We start from the raw sequence: 18,126 nt of genomic DNA on the forward strand, positions 1-18,126 counted from the left end.
GACATGAAGCTAAACAGTTGAAATAAATATGCTCTTTAAATTGCATGTCTTATTACAAGACTGCTGGAAGATATTTTAGGCTAAATGTGGAAAATATAGAGGATTCACAACTCTGAGTATGAAGGAGGAGGTAGATCACAGATCAATGCAGAGTTCTTGGAACAATGCTGGAACCTATTAATGCTATGGAAATATTTACTACTAGTATCAACTATTGCAATTACCTTACTCCTTATTTGATAAAAAGTTTCTTCCTTAGCCCAACCAAAAGCACATGTATTCAGGTTCACCATATCTTAAAGAAGCAAAAATGTTCTATATGGTAATCAGTCAACTAACATTCATATGTAGGAGAATTTGGGACTAACTCTTAAAATAAATGCATGTTATGCTATGACCTAAGCAATTCTGCTTCTAGGAATTTACCCAATGCAAATGTCTTTTCACATGTGAATTAAATAATCCATGTAGAAAGTTATTTATTGTAACTTTTTCATAATAACAAATGTTTAAAAGAATATCTAAATATTAATAGCTGGTTAACAAATGTGCTCACAGAATAGAATATTTATTCAGTAGCCATGAAAAGAATAAGGAACTACTTTACCTAATTATAAGGAAAACGTTCTAAGACATATGGTCCAATAAAATGAAAAACTCAAAATATAGCACAGCATGTATCATGTATACAAGGCAATCACTTATGAATAAAGAGGAAATGAGGGTGTGTGTGTGTGTGTGTGTGTGTATTGTATAAAATGACTCTGGAAGAATCCATAGGAAAACTCATATTTTTCTCTACTGGGAGAAGGATTGCCTGACAGAAAGAAAAGGTGGGGAGGGAGGGAGATTTTTCCCTATGTACTTTTTCTTATATAATTCTGAATGTCTTTGGGCCATGTAAATGTACTATTAATTTAAATAAAATAAAATGAAAATGATTTATCTTGTTTATTTTCAAAGAATTGAAATGGCATGTGCTTACAATTGCCTTTCCTCATATGAAAGTCTGTTTCTAGAGAGTTCTGAGTGTGGCCAAGGAAGACGGTGATTGCTCACGGAAATCAGTGGCTATAATAAGAGGCATCTGAGACGTGCCAGGAATGGTGTCAGCAAGGGGGAAGACATATTTTATAAGATAGATAAAAACTTTATTGACCTAGAAATAGTTTCAGAACAAAGTCCAGGTTGGGTGTATGCCACCACCAATCATACCAGATAAGAAATTTGACCATCTTATATGAGGTAGAAATGGTTGTGAACCTTCATCATCATATTAATGGCAGAACAGAAGTTTATGAAACTCACACAATATGATAACAACTAGTCTTAACACAAAATGGAAATAATAGAGATGCCAGGGTTTACTTAGACAAGCATCTTCATTCTGAGGCTGCCTTCTCTTATACTAACTAGCACTGTAGGGCAAGTGTCACAAGTAGACACTGACGTACAAACTCAGCCCCCAATTGACTGGGCGGGTCACCTAACTTCCCTAATGCCAGCTTTCCTGTTTTGTTCAGTTGAGCTTGTGGGAGCATCAAGGAAGAGCTCACTGGTAATTATCAAAGATTCAACCAAAGAAATACGGATGTTCTTCCCATCAGACAAACTGCAAAACCAAGCTTCCCCAACATTGTCTCTGTTAGAGAGTCAGGTGGGTACATTTTATTTATTAATGATTAATGAAAGGGGTATTGGGCAGAGACACTAAAAGCAAAGGATCTCTCTTTGTCCTGATATTGCCACAGACTCATTTGCTGATCCCAGCAAGTCACCTATTTTCTTGGACTTCAAATTCCTTATCTGAAATGTGAGGAAATCAGCTGCACAAAGTTTTTCCCCATCTCAAAAATTTACTTCGAGATGTTTATTTATTCAGTCAAACACTATTTCGGGAGGGCCGACGTTCACCACACTATTCACAGTCAAAAGCAATTCAATTAGTAGGAAATTTAAATATAGATATTTCAGTTTACCTTTTCTGTAGTTCTTTCAAGACCTGAGCACCATATAAATGAGATAAAATTAACGCTGAAAGAATATCAACTATTTCATCATACAGAGAAACAAAACTTGTTTTTGGAATACATGTGTTATTATTTTGTATGCTTCTTGACTGCTCACACTCATACTAAATACCTTAAAAGATGTACTCTGCCTTCATTTTGACAAAGAGCCATTCTCACGCCTGTGTTCAATTTGTCAGGCTGAGAAGGCTGTGCCTTGCTCTCTTACTTCATTAAGTAAGCCCCACAGGTGGCATGAGAGGCCTGTTTTAGAGTCACATCTCTCATAAGGACACAGCGCAGGTATATGCACATGAGGAGATGGGATAGCCACATGGTTTCAAGGCATATCAAAAGTCACCAAGCGTTTTGTAGCTTTTATCAGCGTTTTACCCATCCTTTTCCAAGAGATCTTTTGTGGCTTTAAACTTACACATAAATGATGTCAACAGAAAAATTAGAGAATTAAAAAAATACAACAAATAGAATGTAAAAAGAAACAGTATCCCTGTATACAAAAAGGACCTAGATATTGATAACAGAAGACAGAAACAGGACATGAACAATCAGTACCATAGGAGCAGTAAGCAGTCAATAAATGTGTAAAAAGGTGCTGAACTTTGCTTTTGGAGACTGCCCAACACCCCTTCCATTAACTAAATAACATTTACCCACCTGACAAAGAGGGTGGAACAAATGGTAGGGAGAAGCTTGGTTTTGCAGTTTGTTTAATAGGAAGAGCATCCCATGCTTCTGTGGTCCACTCTTTGGTAATTGATTCTCCCCCAAGCTCAACTGAATTAAAAAAGGAAAACTGGCTTAAGGGAAGTTAAGCGACCAGCCCAGTCAATTAGGGGCTGAGCTGGATCTAGGGTGGAAAACGTGAATAAAGGGGAAATAAGTGTGTGTGTGTGTGTGTGTGTGTGTGTGTGTGTGTGTGTGTGTGTGTGTATTGTATAAAGTAACTCTGGAATAATCCATAAGAAAACTTCTATCTTTGTCTACTGGGAGAAGAAGAAAAGGTGGAGAGGAAGATTTTTTTCCTATGTACTCTTCCTTACATACTTTTGAATGTCTCTGGGCCATGAAAATGTACTATTAATCTACATACAATAAAATGAAAGTTACTTAACTTGCTTATTTTTAAAGAATTGAAATAAAATGTGCCTACAACGGCCTCTCCTCATATGAGAATCTGCTTCCGAAGAGTTCTGAGTATGGCCAAGGAAACCTGCAATTGCTCATGGAAATTAGTAGCTATAAATGGTCAATAAATGTATGAAAAGATACTGAACTTCACTAGAAGTAAGATAAATGCAAACTAAAAATAAAATGAGATCACATTTTTTAAGGGACAGATTGGAAAAATGATTAAGTGTGATTAAATTCAGTCTTGATCGAGGAAAGGGAGAGACACTCTTCAATTCTGATGAGAATGTGAATTGCTCTAAGCCATTTTAGAAATTTTTCTTCTAATATCTATTGAAAGTAAAGAAATTCCTACTTTAACCTACCCATGTAATTTTTTCTTATGTAACTTATATATATATATATGCATTATATATATATGCATTTATATATATATATATAAGCTAGTACATAAATATATATGGAAAAGTATGTTAATTACAACATCATTTTTTCTAGCAGTAAAAAACTAAATTGGCGAAAAAAATAGAATAGTTTGGACAAATAATGTTGTATTATCATGGAATACTACAGAGTCATTAAAATAAGACATTATTCTTGAAAATTGCTAAGTAGATTTAAATGTTCTCATCACATAACAATGAGTGTGTGAGGTAATGCAAATGCTAATTATCTCAAATTAGCTATTCCACAATAGATGTTCATATACATGTTTCAAAAAACTTGTTTTACACAATAAATATGTTCAATTTTTATATGTTGATTAAATAAATAGAAAATTTTCACATATTACAAATATATTGTTGGCCAGGAGGACAATCGTAACAATTTTTTAAGTGATAAAAAAGTAAATTGCAGAGTGATGTGTTTGGTATAATCCAAGATTTATAAAGACAAAAAATTGCCAAAATTGTACATGTGCATATATGTTTTCATATCCATACAGATGTGTAGCATGAAGAGAAATATTCAAAGATGCACATGAGGCTGTCAACATCATTATCTACTAGAAGCTGATGGGTTGTGGCCGTAAAGAATAGGAGTGCAGGATAAGAGATGATGGGGGAAGATTCTTAGTTATTTTTCTTTCTACATATTTACATTATAATTTTGGATGCAGGAATCATGGGTTACTCTTAAAATGTTTAAGAGAAATTTGGCAGTGAAGTAGAAGAAAGCAAGAAGAATGTGAGGTTAAAATAGTCTGCAGACAGAAGGGAAGCACACAATAGCCCTCACGTGCACTGCATTCCCATACAAGATCAGCTGACACCCAGGTACTAAACACAAAAGAACAGAGAGCAGAGAGTTTTGTCTAAGTCTGTCTGTATGATATATACAAATGATCTCCAGAATGTTTGCATGTTATTTAATAAAAACAGAATGTCTTTCTGGTTGAAAATTCCAAAGAAAAAAATATCAATTTACAATGTTTCGACTTAATATGATCTTTCAACTCATAATGATCTTTTAACTTTATCATGATGTGAAAGCGAAAAGTGTTCAGTAGAAACTGTACTTGGAATATCTACATGACCATTTTTTTTTCATTTTCAGTACAGTATTCAATAAATTACACAAAATATTCAACACTTTATTATAAAATGGACCTTGTGTGTGATACTTTTCCCCAACTGTAGGTTAATGCAAGTGTTCTGAGTTCATTTAAGGAAGGCTAGGCTAAGCTATGATGTTCGGTAGGTTAGGTGTATTAAATGCATTTCCACTTAAGATACTTTCAAATTATGATAGGTTTATCGGGAAGGAACCCCACCCTAAGCCGAGGACTGTCTGTATATCCAGATCTTTTTAGGTAGCCACTATCATCACTCCTCACTCCACCTGTAACTATATCTGACATCTGTAAAGGGCTTTTCAGTTATGAGCTACTTCCTTTACAGCCCTGTTCCTATGGGAGGCATAGACATTGTGCTTCCCATTTTACAGATGAAACAAACTCTTTATTTAACAACCTAAAATGGTAACTGAGTCACCAAGAAACACTGTCAAATTCCCCCTTTGTCTTTAGGGGACAGGAAACATGGCTTAGTACTGCAAGCACACAAGTACACTATGATTTTGACTATACAGGAAGCATAGCAGGGGAAATTAAAGACTACATGTGGTAAAAATCTATCAGGAAAGCCTGTTAGTTGGTTAAATTCATATTGAAATTAATCACAGATTCTTCATTAACAGGTAGTTGTTATTCCCAACCCCCCAAACACACACACACACACTTACCCCTCAAATAATTACCTTAAATTTCTACTTTATTTTGTGCATACAGACTTGGCCTCAAAAACTCTGCCACAAAGATGGGAAGCAATCCTTTCAAGTTAATATATTATTTCTGTGTAATTTCCACCATGAACAGAGCATATTAATGCATTCATTTACCATCTGTGTCCATTGGTACCACAGCCAGTTACCCCAGAGGACTAAGACACCCTCTTTTGTGATAGACATTTGGACAATAACAGGGACTCCCAAATGAACAATGTGAGGTCTATATTATGTGCAGATGGAAGACAGATAAATAGGCAAACACTGCAGGTTCAGCAGTTTGCTTGGAATCCTCAGTCCTGGAGGATTAAGATAGGCACGCAGAAATATGTCAAAGCCGGTCTCTATTCTTATAAAACACTACAAGTGAAGCTTAGAGAATATTTTTATGTTAGGTTTTCATTTGTACCAACAAAAAAATTCATTTTAAATACCCTTCCTTGGGGAAAACTTGGCTGCTTGTTCATTCTCAAGGTCCTTCAAACGTTCTGTTTTGTTTTCTCTGTGGGCAGATTCAGGTGAAAAAAAACATTGATGGAGAAGGAATGAATGAGAGATTGGAAAACAAAATAGTGAGGCAGCTCTTCTCTTTTGGCATTAGAGAAACATAAGAGTGCCTACTTTAAAAATCAAATTCCATTTAAATTTAAATTTATTTTTTGGCACATTGGTCATTTTAAAAAGAAACGAGAATAATCACCACATTTATATGATATTTTCTTGATGAAATGGTTTATTTCTCTGCTCCAGAGACCAAATATTGTCCTTCTTAGTCATTCATCATTCTTATTGGCTTCATAGAGAATTAGGTACAGATAATTGAGATCTGTGCACCCCTAAACATTTTTCTGTGAGCTACATTATTCTTTGCTCTGTATATGACTCACTATTATGTTACTTGATCTACAGCTCCAAGATTTTTCTATTACTTGGTTACTATTCTATGAAATTAACATAATGTAAATTATTATTTTAGTAAAACTTAAACATGCATTTCATATAAATACTCAAGGAACTTCTTGAGGTTTTTAAGGTATCTTAATAGAATGCTATAGAGTTTACCTGCTGAATTCTCAATCCAGAGAAATTACCTCTTCTTCCCAAAACACATATCTGTTCTAGATAGATTAATTATTCATTTATTCATTATGCATTTATTAAGTACTTATTATGTGCCAGTGACTGTAAAATATACGGTAGACAAGTTCATAAATGACTCAATCCCTGTTCTAGAGCATCTCATAGTCAGGGAAAGCAAAGAAAGCATGTAAGATAAATTACAACTCAATGTGATAAGAATCAAAATAGAGCTATATATATAGTACGATCAGAGCACCAAGGAAATGGGCCCAATGCCAACTGGAAATCTGGGGATGCTTCATAGGGATAGAAAAATTTCACCTGAATTTGCAAGGATGTTTAGGGGTGAGTCAGGTAATAAATGGAGGGATGAATAAATGAATGAATGAATTGTTTGTTTGGCAGGATAACTGGAGACAATCATTCACACATGCTGTGTTCTAAGCAGGGTTGGGAAAGGTTTTTCAGACAAAGGGAACAGCATTTGAAAATGCAGGGATGCATGAAAAAACATGGCAAGCTTCAGGAATGATAATATTCATGTTATTTGAACAAAAGTTTTGTGGAGAGGAAGATGCAAAGAAATTAAGCAGAAATTCAGGTGGAGACCACTGCATAAAGCGTCAATGTTAAGAAGCTTGTACTTCATCCTGGAAGAAACAGAAAGGCAAGGCAGAGTTTTAAAGGAGGGGATATTAAGTATTCAAATATATTTATTGAGCACCTAGCATATGCCAGGCACAGTACCCTCAGCTGTGAGGAAACAGACATTCTCACAGCTAGACTCAGCATCCACAGCTCTGAAGAAACAGAAAAGAACTTCTGGTCTCATGGGTTTTGTAATCTAATGGAGCGTGACATACAATAAGCAAAATTAAACTATGCAGTACATTTAGAGATGAGAAGTGCTAGGAAGAGAAATACAAAAGAAGAGAGGGGAGGAAAGGGGTCAGACTTGTACTTTAGAATAGTTCATTTAAGTCATTAGAAAAGATGAGACAGAGATTGCAGACAGAAATGCAAATTAAGATTCCATTAAAGCATTCATGGTAGATGCAATGGATCTACGAACTGAAATCATATAATGGGAACAAATAGAAGGAGGCAGATTCAAAAGAATTAACAGGACTTCACTGGAGATGTATCAAATATTAGGGTGAAGAAGAAAATTAACAAAAAGATTATACTGAGTTTTCTAATCAGAGTTTGAATCATCATTATGAAGGGAAGTTAAAGAATTAGGCTTTAGTTCTAGAATTTCATTATAGTCATACGTTCCTTGATTTCCCTTAGACTCATAGAAGATGTTCTCTCTCTTCATTCTTGGAAACAAAGAAGTACTGAAGACTCAATTGTCTGAGAAAGTGTGGTATAGGCCACAGTACCAGAGCACATAATCTAATGTTTTTTATGGGTCACCTTGGGAGAAAACATTTGAACTGTTTCTGTGCCATTTTCTAGTTACTGTGAACCCTAAAGTTAGAAACATAGGCCACCAGAAGACACATCCTTCACCGTGTCTAGTTCAACAAGCCATGAGAACCACTGAAGTCTGGTCGATAATAGTGTGGGCCCAGGTACAAAACTGCCTGGATGCCAAATTCTGACTCACCCATCACTATTTGTGTAAACCTAAGCAAGTCACTAGTCTTTGCCTTCCTTCTCTAAAAATGGAGATAATAGTATTTTCTTCATGGGGTCCTGTGTAGATTTAATTAGGTAATTTACATAAAGTTCATGGCACAGTGGCTCATAGTAAGTTTTCAGTGAACAGTAACAGATATTACATTTGTTAACATCTCTATGAATCCGGGATTTGATGGACACATTCTGGGATCCAGTGTCCGTCTTTTGGCTTAGGTTTCTTTAGACTGGGACAGAATTGTGATGCCTTCAGATGTATTCCACCCCAATAACGGAAGTGCTGGTGTTCTCCGAGTCTCCTTGGTGACTCTCCATGCTCTGGACCACCTGTGTTGTCTGGCATCGGTGCCTGTTGCTGAAGTCCTGGCTGCCACATCAATGACAACTCTATCCTTGTGTGGGCGAGCTGTGGAGACAGATGGTTCCTTGGTACAGGGTAGGGACTGTCAGTCATGATGGGGAGGGCTGAACACGACGCGGAAGTGTGGAGTGTGGATTAGGAGCACTCCTTAAGCAGGTCCAATATCAGAAGTTAAAATGGAGCAACTCTACATAAGTTAGCTTTCAGGGAATTCCTGGACCCAACTGAAAGATTGCTGAATTTTCTTTAAAAAAAAGAAAATGTCAAAGGGAAATGAACAACCAGATGAGGACTACCCATTTGTTCATGACTCTTTTCTAGCCATTATTCAGTTTGGTTAGGTCATTGATCATTGAAGAAATGTTGTTTCCAGTGCAAATGTCTTCTTAGTATTGGTGCCAAGACTGACTGCATTTCTCCCCAGGTAGAAGGGACATAGCCACCTCCCTGACATGACAACAGAGTCTAGAAAGGAGGCACAGAGTTGCAGAAGACAGGGGCCCCTGGGAGGTTAGTCACAACAGTTCCCAAAGAGAATTTTGGAAACTGTAACTGACTCCAACAGTTCTAATTTATTCTTGAGGGGAAAGAGTAGTTTGTAGTGAGGAAATGAGCTTTTTTATTTCCTTTACATCAGAAGGGGTCTTTAGTCCATGTTTTCTTTTGACCATATATTTTTCACTTCTTACTTTTCTATATGAGTTCTGGGGATAAAGAAAAAGAAAAAAACAGGGAAAGCTAAGCACATCTTCTTAAGTGAACATACAGAACCTCATCTGAGAAACTTAATTCTTAGGGCTGGGTCTTCTTGCAGCAGAATGAATAAATGAAACAAACCCATCCCAAGCCTTAGGGAGACAAAAGGTAGTTTTCTCAGAATATGTCTTTTGTGAGGATCTCAGTCACCTCGTTTTCTAGCTGTTGATCTGAAGGAAGACTTGTCCAGAGTGAGGTGGTTTTCCAAAGAACAAAACAAGGATCTTGGGTAGAACCTAATTATCAAAATAGGTACAGAGTTGTCTTAAGGCTGGGTTTCTATTTTTATTCTCATTTGAGTTTTACCATTCCCTATTTTGACCTTTTAAAAAAATACTTCATTCATGCAGATGCTACCCACAGAGTATGCATTTTTGCTTACATATACATGCACACTCGTTTGGATACACATGCAAACAAGAGGAACAGGAACACAGAAAGAAACACATTAGGTATGCACATGACCACATGAACTAACATAGACATTGGCCCTCTGCGAAGGCCAGAAAAAATCACTGGCAAGCTTGTCCGAGTGAAGTCTGAAGCCCTGCACTTTTACACCATGTTGCATATAAAGGTAGATACTAGAATAGGTAGACCTAGAGGTAATCATATGAGTTTGAGGACTTCTTTCAACCACTTGAAATGTATTGCTGTTAGCATTCTAAAAAACAATCATTCAGCATTCAGAATTATTTTGTTCCCTCAGGAGAGATGAGAGAGAGAGAGAGATCAGACACATATAGCACTGATCACCAAGAGCAAGACAAGAAAAGAGGCAAATGGGGCAATGGAAACTGGCAAGGAAGAAGTGAAAGGAAGGAAGCCAGTGCTTTATTGATCTTGGGACTCCCTGCAGCACTTTCCAAATCAATAGAACAAATTGAGGCCTCAGCAATTGCATTTCTTGTGTTTCTAAATGTGCTGACCCTGGGGCAAAATTTGGGGGGCATTATCAGTATAGATTCAACAGAAGAGACAAAACAAAATATAACACTCTCAAATGTTGGCAAAAGTACCAACAAGAAATCTCCCTGAGACATGAGGATAAACTCATCTAAGACCTCTGCTCCTGGCTGCTATGCTCCTACCCCACCCTTTCCCACCTTATACTTGGTGGACAAGAATCTCAAGGATTCTGGGAAACTCCTAGAGACTCCTGAGCTCTAACCTTTGAAAATACTTAGACTTATGTTGTTTTAAGGTGACAGAGAACAGTACTAATAAGTGCTTATTAGGTTTGGACATCCCTTTTAAAGAATTAAGTCCAAATTCTGTACAAATTACATTAAAACTTTACCTTACTAATTTCAGAAAATTATAAGCAGATGCTCCATTTTCTGTACCTCAGTGGCTATCCAATTTCACAGCAGTTCAAGACTTTTTAAAAGGTGGAGAGCTACACACCATTTGTTCCTAAGACAACCTTTACAAGTCATTCTCTCATATAAGCCTCTCCCTTGCTGGTAGGCAGATGCATTATGGAGAATTTGGCAAGGTTCAATCGATAACTGAAGTAATGCAGGAATGACACTAGTGTGAATAGTGCTGGCTTAGATATTTCCTGTTTTTCAGAAGGAACAAGTACCCACTATTCCTGTCATTTTAAAGGAAAGAAACAAGGACCATTATTTCCTTGGCTTAATATTAATATTAAATGTGTTTAAAGCGATAATATATTCTGGAATGCTTGGCTCCGAGTTTTCTTAAGAAATAGCTCCTAAAATAAGGGAGTTTAGGATAATATTTCTGTACATCCTCTAATCTTAAGATTCAAGGTCAAGGGGAGCCCAAGAGGTGACCTGCCATGTCTTTAATTTGCCTGACAAATTAGTAAATTTAAATGTGTGGCTGTCACAGTTCACATCTGCATCATCCTCACTGATTGGATGAAGCTCACAGTTCACTGTTGAATGGAAGTCAAGGAAAGGTATTTGTTATAAATGCCCAGCTTCTGGGGTGCAGGCCTCAGTCACATACCAATGTTATTTTCATAGTTTTCAAAGTAGCAGAGCAGTGTTTTTGTTTTTTTTTTTCCATAAGGGATTTTTACTTTCTTTGTGGTCAGAGAACCAACCCACTGGATGGTCAAAAAATTAAAATTTACCAAAGAAAGACATTATGTAAAGTTAAGTCATTTAAAAATTGACACAGAGTTGTGAGTTTGTTTTTATTTGCTGTTTTTCTTTTAGAAGATAACTTTTCTCAAAGATAAACAGCTAAAAATGTCCAAGTCAGCCATGAGGTTTCCTTGGGTCCATTTGTATTTCAAATATGGCTAGCGATAGTATGGAATACATAAATAAACAAATAAAAAGAATCTGATTATTCTAACTTGATGGGCAAAAGAGATGGGAGAAGAGCAATAATGGATGATTTATAAGGTAACCTAGGACATACCTTGGAGTCTTGCTACCCAAGCTGTGATCTGCGGGCCCGTAGCATGGGTGTCACAGAGCACTTGTCAGATATGTAGAGTTTCAGGTCTCTCCAGAGACCTCGTGAATCCAAATCTGCATTTTAACAAGAAGGATCCCTAGGTGTTTTTCTTGCATATTCAATTTGTGAGAATTTAATTCTACAGTTAATGTTATCTGCAAGAAAAGCAAATATTTTCATATGGTAAATAAATTTGAATCATTTGCTACCCTGAAATATCTAATGGGATATCTGATGGGTCAGGGGAACAGGGAGAGAATGCACATTCCTAGGTTAACTTATGACTGTAGTAGGCAGTTAGCAGAGCACATTTTGAAAAAGAGTTTACTTCCTCTTGTTCTAACTTTGCATAAATCTGTGCAGTAGCCATTAGTAGCTGATAGTTTTAGGCGTACAGTTGATGGACATTTACTTCTTTATTATGTGTAAACATTCAATGACTAAAAACAGAGAGTCTGAGATTCTAAATTATCATAAAATCCAAGTCGGCTCAAGGCTCTGGAGATGATCGGTAAATGATCACAACAGAGGTAAAAATATCTGCAGAGGTGGAAAAATTAAACAATAATAATAAGATAAGGAAATAGACTATACTGGTACAGTTCCTTAGCCAAATTTAACTCAGTTTCACCAGTTATTTTGTCAAGTTTGGACTATAAGTGAATGTCAAAACCACATAATACTTTAAGCAAAATTAATTGTTACTGAGCATACACTATGCTTGTGTTATGGGTCTAATTAGGCTTCAGGGTCTCTTTTTTTATTTTAAATCTCACAGCAACCCAAATGATAAATGAATTCACATTTCCATTTCACTAATGAGAAAATTGAGGTTTAACAAGGATAAAATAATTACCCAGGATTACAAAGCTAGTACGTAGAAGAATTGGGGTTTAAAATTAGTTTAATCTGACTCTAGTCTCTCCCAATTATGGCATGGTGCTTAGTGTAGTTATTGTAAAAGTAAGTTATAGATTTAGTAAAATAACACAATTATTACAGTGCTCTGATTTATTCTAACCCAAATGGTTCCTTTGTCTTAACATAGTCTTGAGTTAAAAGGAACTCTGTATATTGTTAAATACAGACAGCTGAACTGGGTGGGCCATACGTGATAATTTCAGTGAACAGTCCGGCACTCGCAGTCAGCAAAACAGATACATGGCATCCATTATAACATTCTGCCTGAATCATGCTGGTTTACAATTGGGTGTGCCACCTTCCAATTACAAAAGTGCGTTCTCCAACACAATTTCAAAGGGTCACTAAAGTTCACCACATCAATTTTACCCCCCTTTAATTATGAATTTTCAGAGGAATTACCCTGAGGAAGTGGGAGGTGGAACAGTAAGAGATCTTGTCACGTGTAGCCCACAAGAATACAACAATCATTTGAAAAAATTCTCATCGTCACTGGTCATCAGAGAGATGCAAATCAAAACCACATTGAGATACCATCTCACGCCAGTTAGAATGGCGATCATTAAAAAATCTGGAGACAACAGATGCTGGAGAGGATGTGGAGATAAAGGAACACTTTTACACTGTTGGTGGGAGTGTAAATTAGTTCAACCATTGTGGAAGACAGTGTGGCGATTCCTCAAGGATCTAGAAATAGAAATTCCATTTGACCCAGCAATCCCATTACTGGGTATATATCCAAAGGACTATAAATCGTTCTACTATAAGGACACATGTACACGAATGTTCATTGCAGCACTGTTTACAATAGCAAAGACCTGGAATCAACCCAAATGCCCATTGATAATAGACTGGATTGGAAAAATGTGGCACATATACACCATGGAATATTATGCAGCAATCAGAAATGATGAGTTTGTGTCATTTGTAGGGACATGGATGAATCTGGAGAACATCATCCTCAGCAAACTGACACAAGAACAGAAAATGAAACACCGCATATTCTCACTCATAGGCGGGTGATGAAAAATGAGAACACATGGACACAGAAAGGGGAATACTAAACACTGGGGTCTATTAGGGGGAAAAGGGGAGGGCCAGTGGGAGGGGGAGGTGGGGAGGGATAGCCTGGGGAGAAATGCCAAATGTGGGTGAAGGGGAGAAGGAAAGCAAAGCACACTGCCATGTGCGTACCTACGCAACTGTCTTGCATGCTCTGCTCATGTACCCCAAAACCTAAAATCCATAAAAACTTAAAAAAAAAAAGAAGTATGTACTGGTCCAAGAAAGAGTTAATAATGTAAAGGTGATGAAAACATTTGTGACACATGTGGTAGTGTGATACACTAACCGGAGGCTTGAATTAATGCCATATTTTTGGCTTCATGCCATAAATGACCAGTGGAGGCAGCTCTGGGATTTCCACTTTCACTTTAGTCCGGACTGCTTAGCTTTTATCTGGTTCATTTATTCGGATTCCGTGAAAAACTTGATGCTGTTGTTCAAAGGGCTCTACTGGTTTTTTTTAAAAATTGAGAAGGTTTCTGCTATAAATAAAAACTTCTCATGTCATGGACGAAGACACTAAAAGAGATTCAGAACCCATGATTCTACTTCATGCGTGCCTGCTATATCCTAGGCACTGTGCCCGAGATTGTCACAGGCTGTCTCATTTCTTTGTCTATACACTAAGAAACAAAATCTGAAAGATGAATTAACTTGCGTAGGCTATTCAAGTAGTTAAGACAAACTGAAGGCTAGAGGCCAGGTTTATTAACCAACACGTTCTATGCTTTTCCCAAAATACCTTATTGCTGGCGTAAAGATAAGACACCTTGGTTTTCCCATCTGAGTCCCAAGTTGGGTAACTGCAATCTGTTTTTATATTCTGTTCTCTCTACATAAAAATTAAAATATTGACAACCCATAGGGTTTGTATGCTAAACACTTTTTCCAATATTAAATAGAAGACACAGAGTCACATTTGTCTATTTTTCCCTCTTCTGGCTGACACCACCAATAGGCAGAATGGTTAGTGGATATTCAAGTGGCCATTTTGAGTCTGGGACATTTTTTTCTCAATCCAAATGCATACAGACATATTATGGGTTATGAAATTCTTACTATTTCACTAGACCAACTCCATAATAAAATGGGTAATAAAAAGTATCTTATCTTCTCCATATGATTAAAACAGCAAATGCTAACAAATCTACTTTGCTCATTTACCTTGTACATGAGAAATAAAACATCATGTGAATGAACTTTAAATATAGTCAAACTTGATCCATAAGTCTGATGTTTCAGTGGATTCATTTTCTTCACACTGTATTTCTTCATAATTTTTTTCCCACTGAAATAGAAAGAAGATCAAGGTAAGAAGACAGGGGAGAGGGAGAAAGTGTCCTACATGGCCACTACATGAGGTAGCAATTAATTCTGAAATACAAGTTAATGAGGAAGTATGATCCAGTCAGTGTCATAAAGTGAATAGTGATCAAAATAATTATAAGCCAGTAAATTATTAACACATTTTCTTTCCTTAGTGGTGCCATGTACTTTAAAGGAATAGGTTATTAAGAGAGACAGATAAATAAAAAGAGACGGTGGAGTTCTGTAATAGATAAAAATATTACTTTGGGAGGCCGAGGCAGGTGGATCATGAGGTCAAGAGATTGAGACCATCCTGGTCAACAAGGTGAAACCTGTCTCTACTAAAAATACAAAAATTAGCTGGGCATGGTGGTGCGCGCCTGTAATCCAAGCTACTCAGGAGGCAGAGGCAGGAGAATTGCTTGAACCCAGGAGGCGGAGGTTGCAGTGAGCTGGGATAGCACCATTGCACTCCAGCCTAGCTAACAACAATGGAACTCCATCTCAAAAAAAAAATAGATAAAAATATTGAATATTGAAATATGGACTTAATGTTTAGGATTCCTTTTCTTTCAAGTTCCAGAATATTTAGTACTTTGGGCCCCCTCAGAAAAATGGTTGGTTGATTAATTTCTAACTGCTCCATCTACCTGATTTTACCAAAGAGTTAGACATATATTTGTAACCATATAGGCCTTATATTCTACCCAGGGGAGAAAAGAGGAAAAAGATACAGGGGAAGGACAATGGCATCAATTCACAACATTTAGAAAAGTAAGCAATGACCAGCTCTTCCTTTCCTGAAAAAATAACCCATGCTCAGCAACTAAAACTTTAATTTGACCCTCTACAATGACAATGACAAAGTGGGTTCCACTTCATGAAGGCTTCCACAGGCGGCAGTAACTACTATTTCAAATGAGAAAATAGACAATCATGGAGAGAAAGCTTTTTTCCTTGATGTATCTCTTATTCACAATTTCAGTAGGAGAAAAATGACACATAAAGTTAGGTGAAGCAGGAATGTGTGTTAGTGTAATCGATACAACAGATAGCTAAACTGTCAATTCATTGAGATTTTATAAATTTGCCAATATTTGTTAGCGGGCTCTGTTGCCTCAAGTGTCTAGTGTTTCCCAATTGAAAAATAGTCTCTTAGAGGATCTTAATTTACTCCTCAACCATTAGTAAAATAGGGAAACATGGAATGTTCCAGTAGGAAGAAATCCTTAAGGCCATCTAATCCAATTTCCTCATTATCACAGACAGAATAACTGAATCCCAGAGAAGTTAAATAACTGCCTGAGGCCAGGCAGTACTCTTCACAGACCTTTGCTCATTATTTTTTCTACCTTTGGCCTATGTCTTATGCTGTTATTATATGAGTAGTTTATAAAAGATTCAAATTGGAAGAAATACTGAAGATTATCTATTTTGTCCTTTTTCCCCTCTCAGCATGTAGCTATCTAGCCATGCTTGAATACCTCCAGTGACAATAATTCACTATCAAAATATTCCAGGGCAGTTTTTACTAATGTATTAAATAATTTCTAAGACACTTTTAATGGTTTTTTAAGTACAAGTTCATTCCCAAAAGTAATCAGATGATTTATTGCCAAACTATTTTTAACTCTTTGATTAAAGGGTTTTTTTAAAAGATTAAAAATAGAAGCAGTGAATATTGTGGCGACTATAAAATTGGAGAATCCAAGTAAACAGTTTAGTTTTAATACAACATTGAAAGAACCCTTACCAACTTGAAAGAGATGATTTACTTGCCTAAAGAATGACTTGGGCACAAGGGAAAAAGGGCTACATTAATAAAATTATTTAAGTTTCCAATTTTTTTCTTATTCTTACTCATTATTACTAGTTTGTGTCCTTCCTGAATGAACTATGGAAAAAGCAACTGCCTTTACAATGGATTAATATTGAATTTTTAAAAGTTGAGTTTAGTTTTTTTGTTTCTTTTTTAAGAAACTTGTGATCTTTTGGGGGGCAGGGAAAGCATAATGATACATAATGAAAAATACTGTTACCATCCTGGCAAATTTTCTATGTGAAATTGCAGGAGAATTCATCAATTATAGTAAATGACCAATAAAAATGTTCAATCAAAAACTCATTTTAAGATACATTGTTAATGAACTGTATATAATGATGCTTAATCAAAACCCGACAGGATCGCATGGAAGGAAAGTTCCACAGGACCTTCAGAGCACTATTGTTCTGAACAAAAGATAACAATAAAACTGTCTAATTAATAGCCTGCGGTCACGTGGCACTCTCTGGGGAAACTCAATTTCATAACAAGCTCCATTGTTTTTTAAAACACAGGGATTGTGTTCCATAATATCACTAATGCCATCAGCAAGAAGGCACCATTTTTCAGGCTATTTTTATCTGACATGGAGTTTTTTATCATTGTTCCTTGTTAACTAAGATGCAAAAATCAGTGAATGAAGCTGCTGACCACAAAGATGGGGGGAAAATCTGCTTATTTTATATCTTCACAATCTATAAATGACATACTATTTAAAAATATATTCCAATAGAATATCCGTGTTAAATACGTCCGTACGGAACATTTATCTTCTTCTCAGGTGACAGTGTAACAGTGATAGATAACACAAATCACTTTGAGATGCTGAGATACAGCCCTCAAGGTGCAAATGAAAATATTCATGGAAAAGTTTAGAATGAGAAACACAGTCAGTTGTAAAAGCAACCTTGTTAAATCAAACTTTACTTGATAAGCTGTATTAAACTTAGTATGCCAGTTTAGATAGTTATCAACCCTCAAAGTTCAGTGTGTCTATTATTAGCAACAATATTTTGCAGTTTATATACATGCAGCCCATGTATGGACCCCAAAATATAATTCAATGCCAATTTTATTGAAAGGACAATGAAACAATTAAGATGCTTACCAAAACCACATTGGGAGGCATGAGGCCTGTTTATGAAGGGTGTGAATCAGAAATGGGTGTTGCAGTATTTTACTGCTAAAAATCTGGGTTAAGACCATTGGCTCAAATGCTGATATGTAGTTTATTTTTTATAAATATGAATACTGAGTGTAAGAAATGCATCTCTATGCCTGCAAAC

General features: G+C 36.3%; 1 long non-coding RNA gene across 1 annotated transcript in view; it reads right to left on the bottom strand.

Moving 5' to 3' along the window:
- Positions 1-11,546: 11,546 nt before the first annotated feature.
- LOC144581734 (uncharacterized) overlaps positions 11,547-18,126 on the bottom strand; it is a 120,198-nt gene continuing 113,618 nt past the window's right edge. The window contains exons 5-6 of the long non-coding RNA XR_013532865.1: positions 14,875-14,998; positions 11,547-11,879 (exon numbers count right to left, since the gene is read on the bottom strand). This is a non-coding gene — a long non-coding RNA (uncharacterized LOC144581734). The remainder of the gene's footprint in view (positions 11,880-14,874; positions 14,999-18,126) is intronic.

This window comes from Callithrix jacchus, chromosome 3 (genome assembly GCF_049354715.1).
Source record: "Callithrix jacchus isolate 240 chromosome 3, calJac240_pri, whole genome shotgun sequence".
Lineage (NCBI taxonomy): Eukaryota > Metazoa > Chordata > Mammalia > Primates > Cebidae > Callithrix > Callithrix jacchus.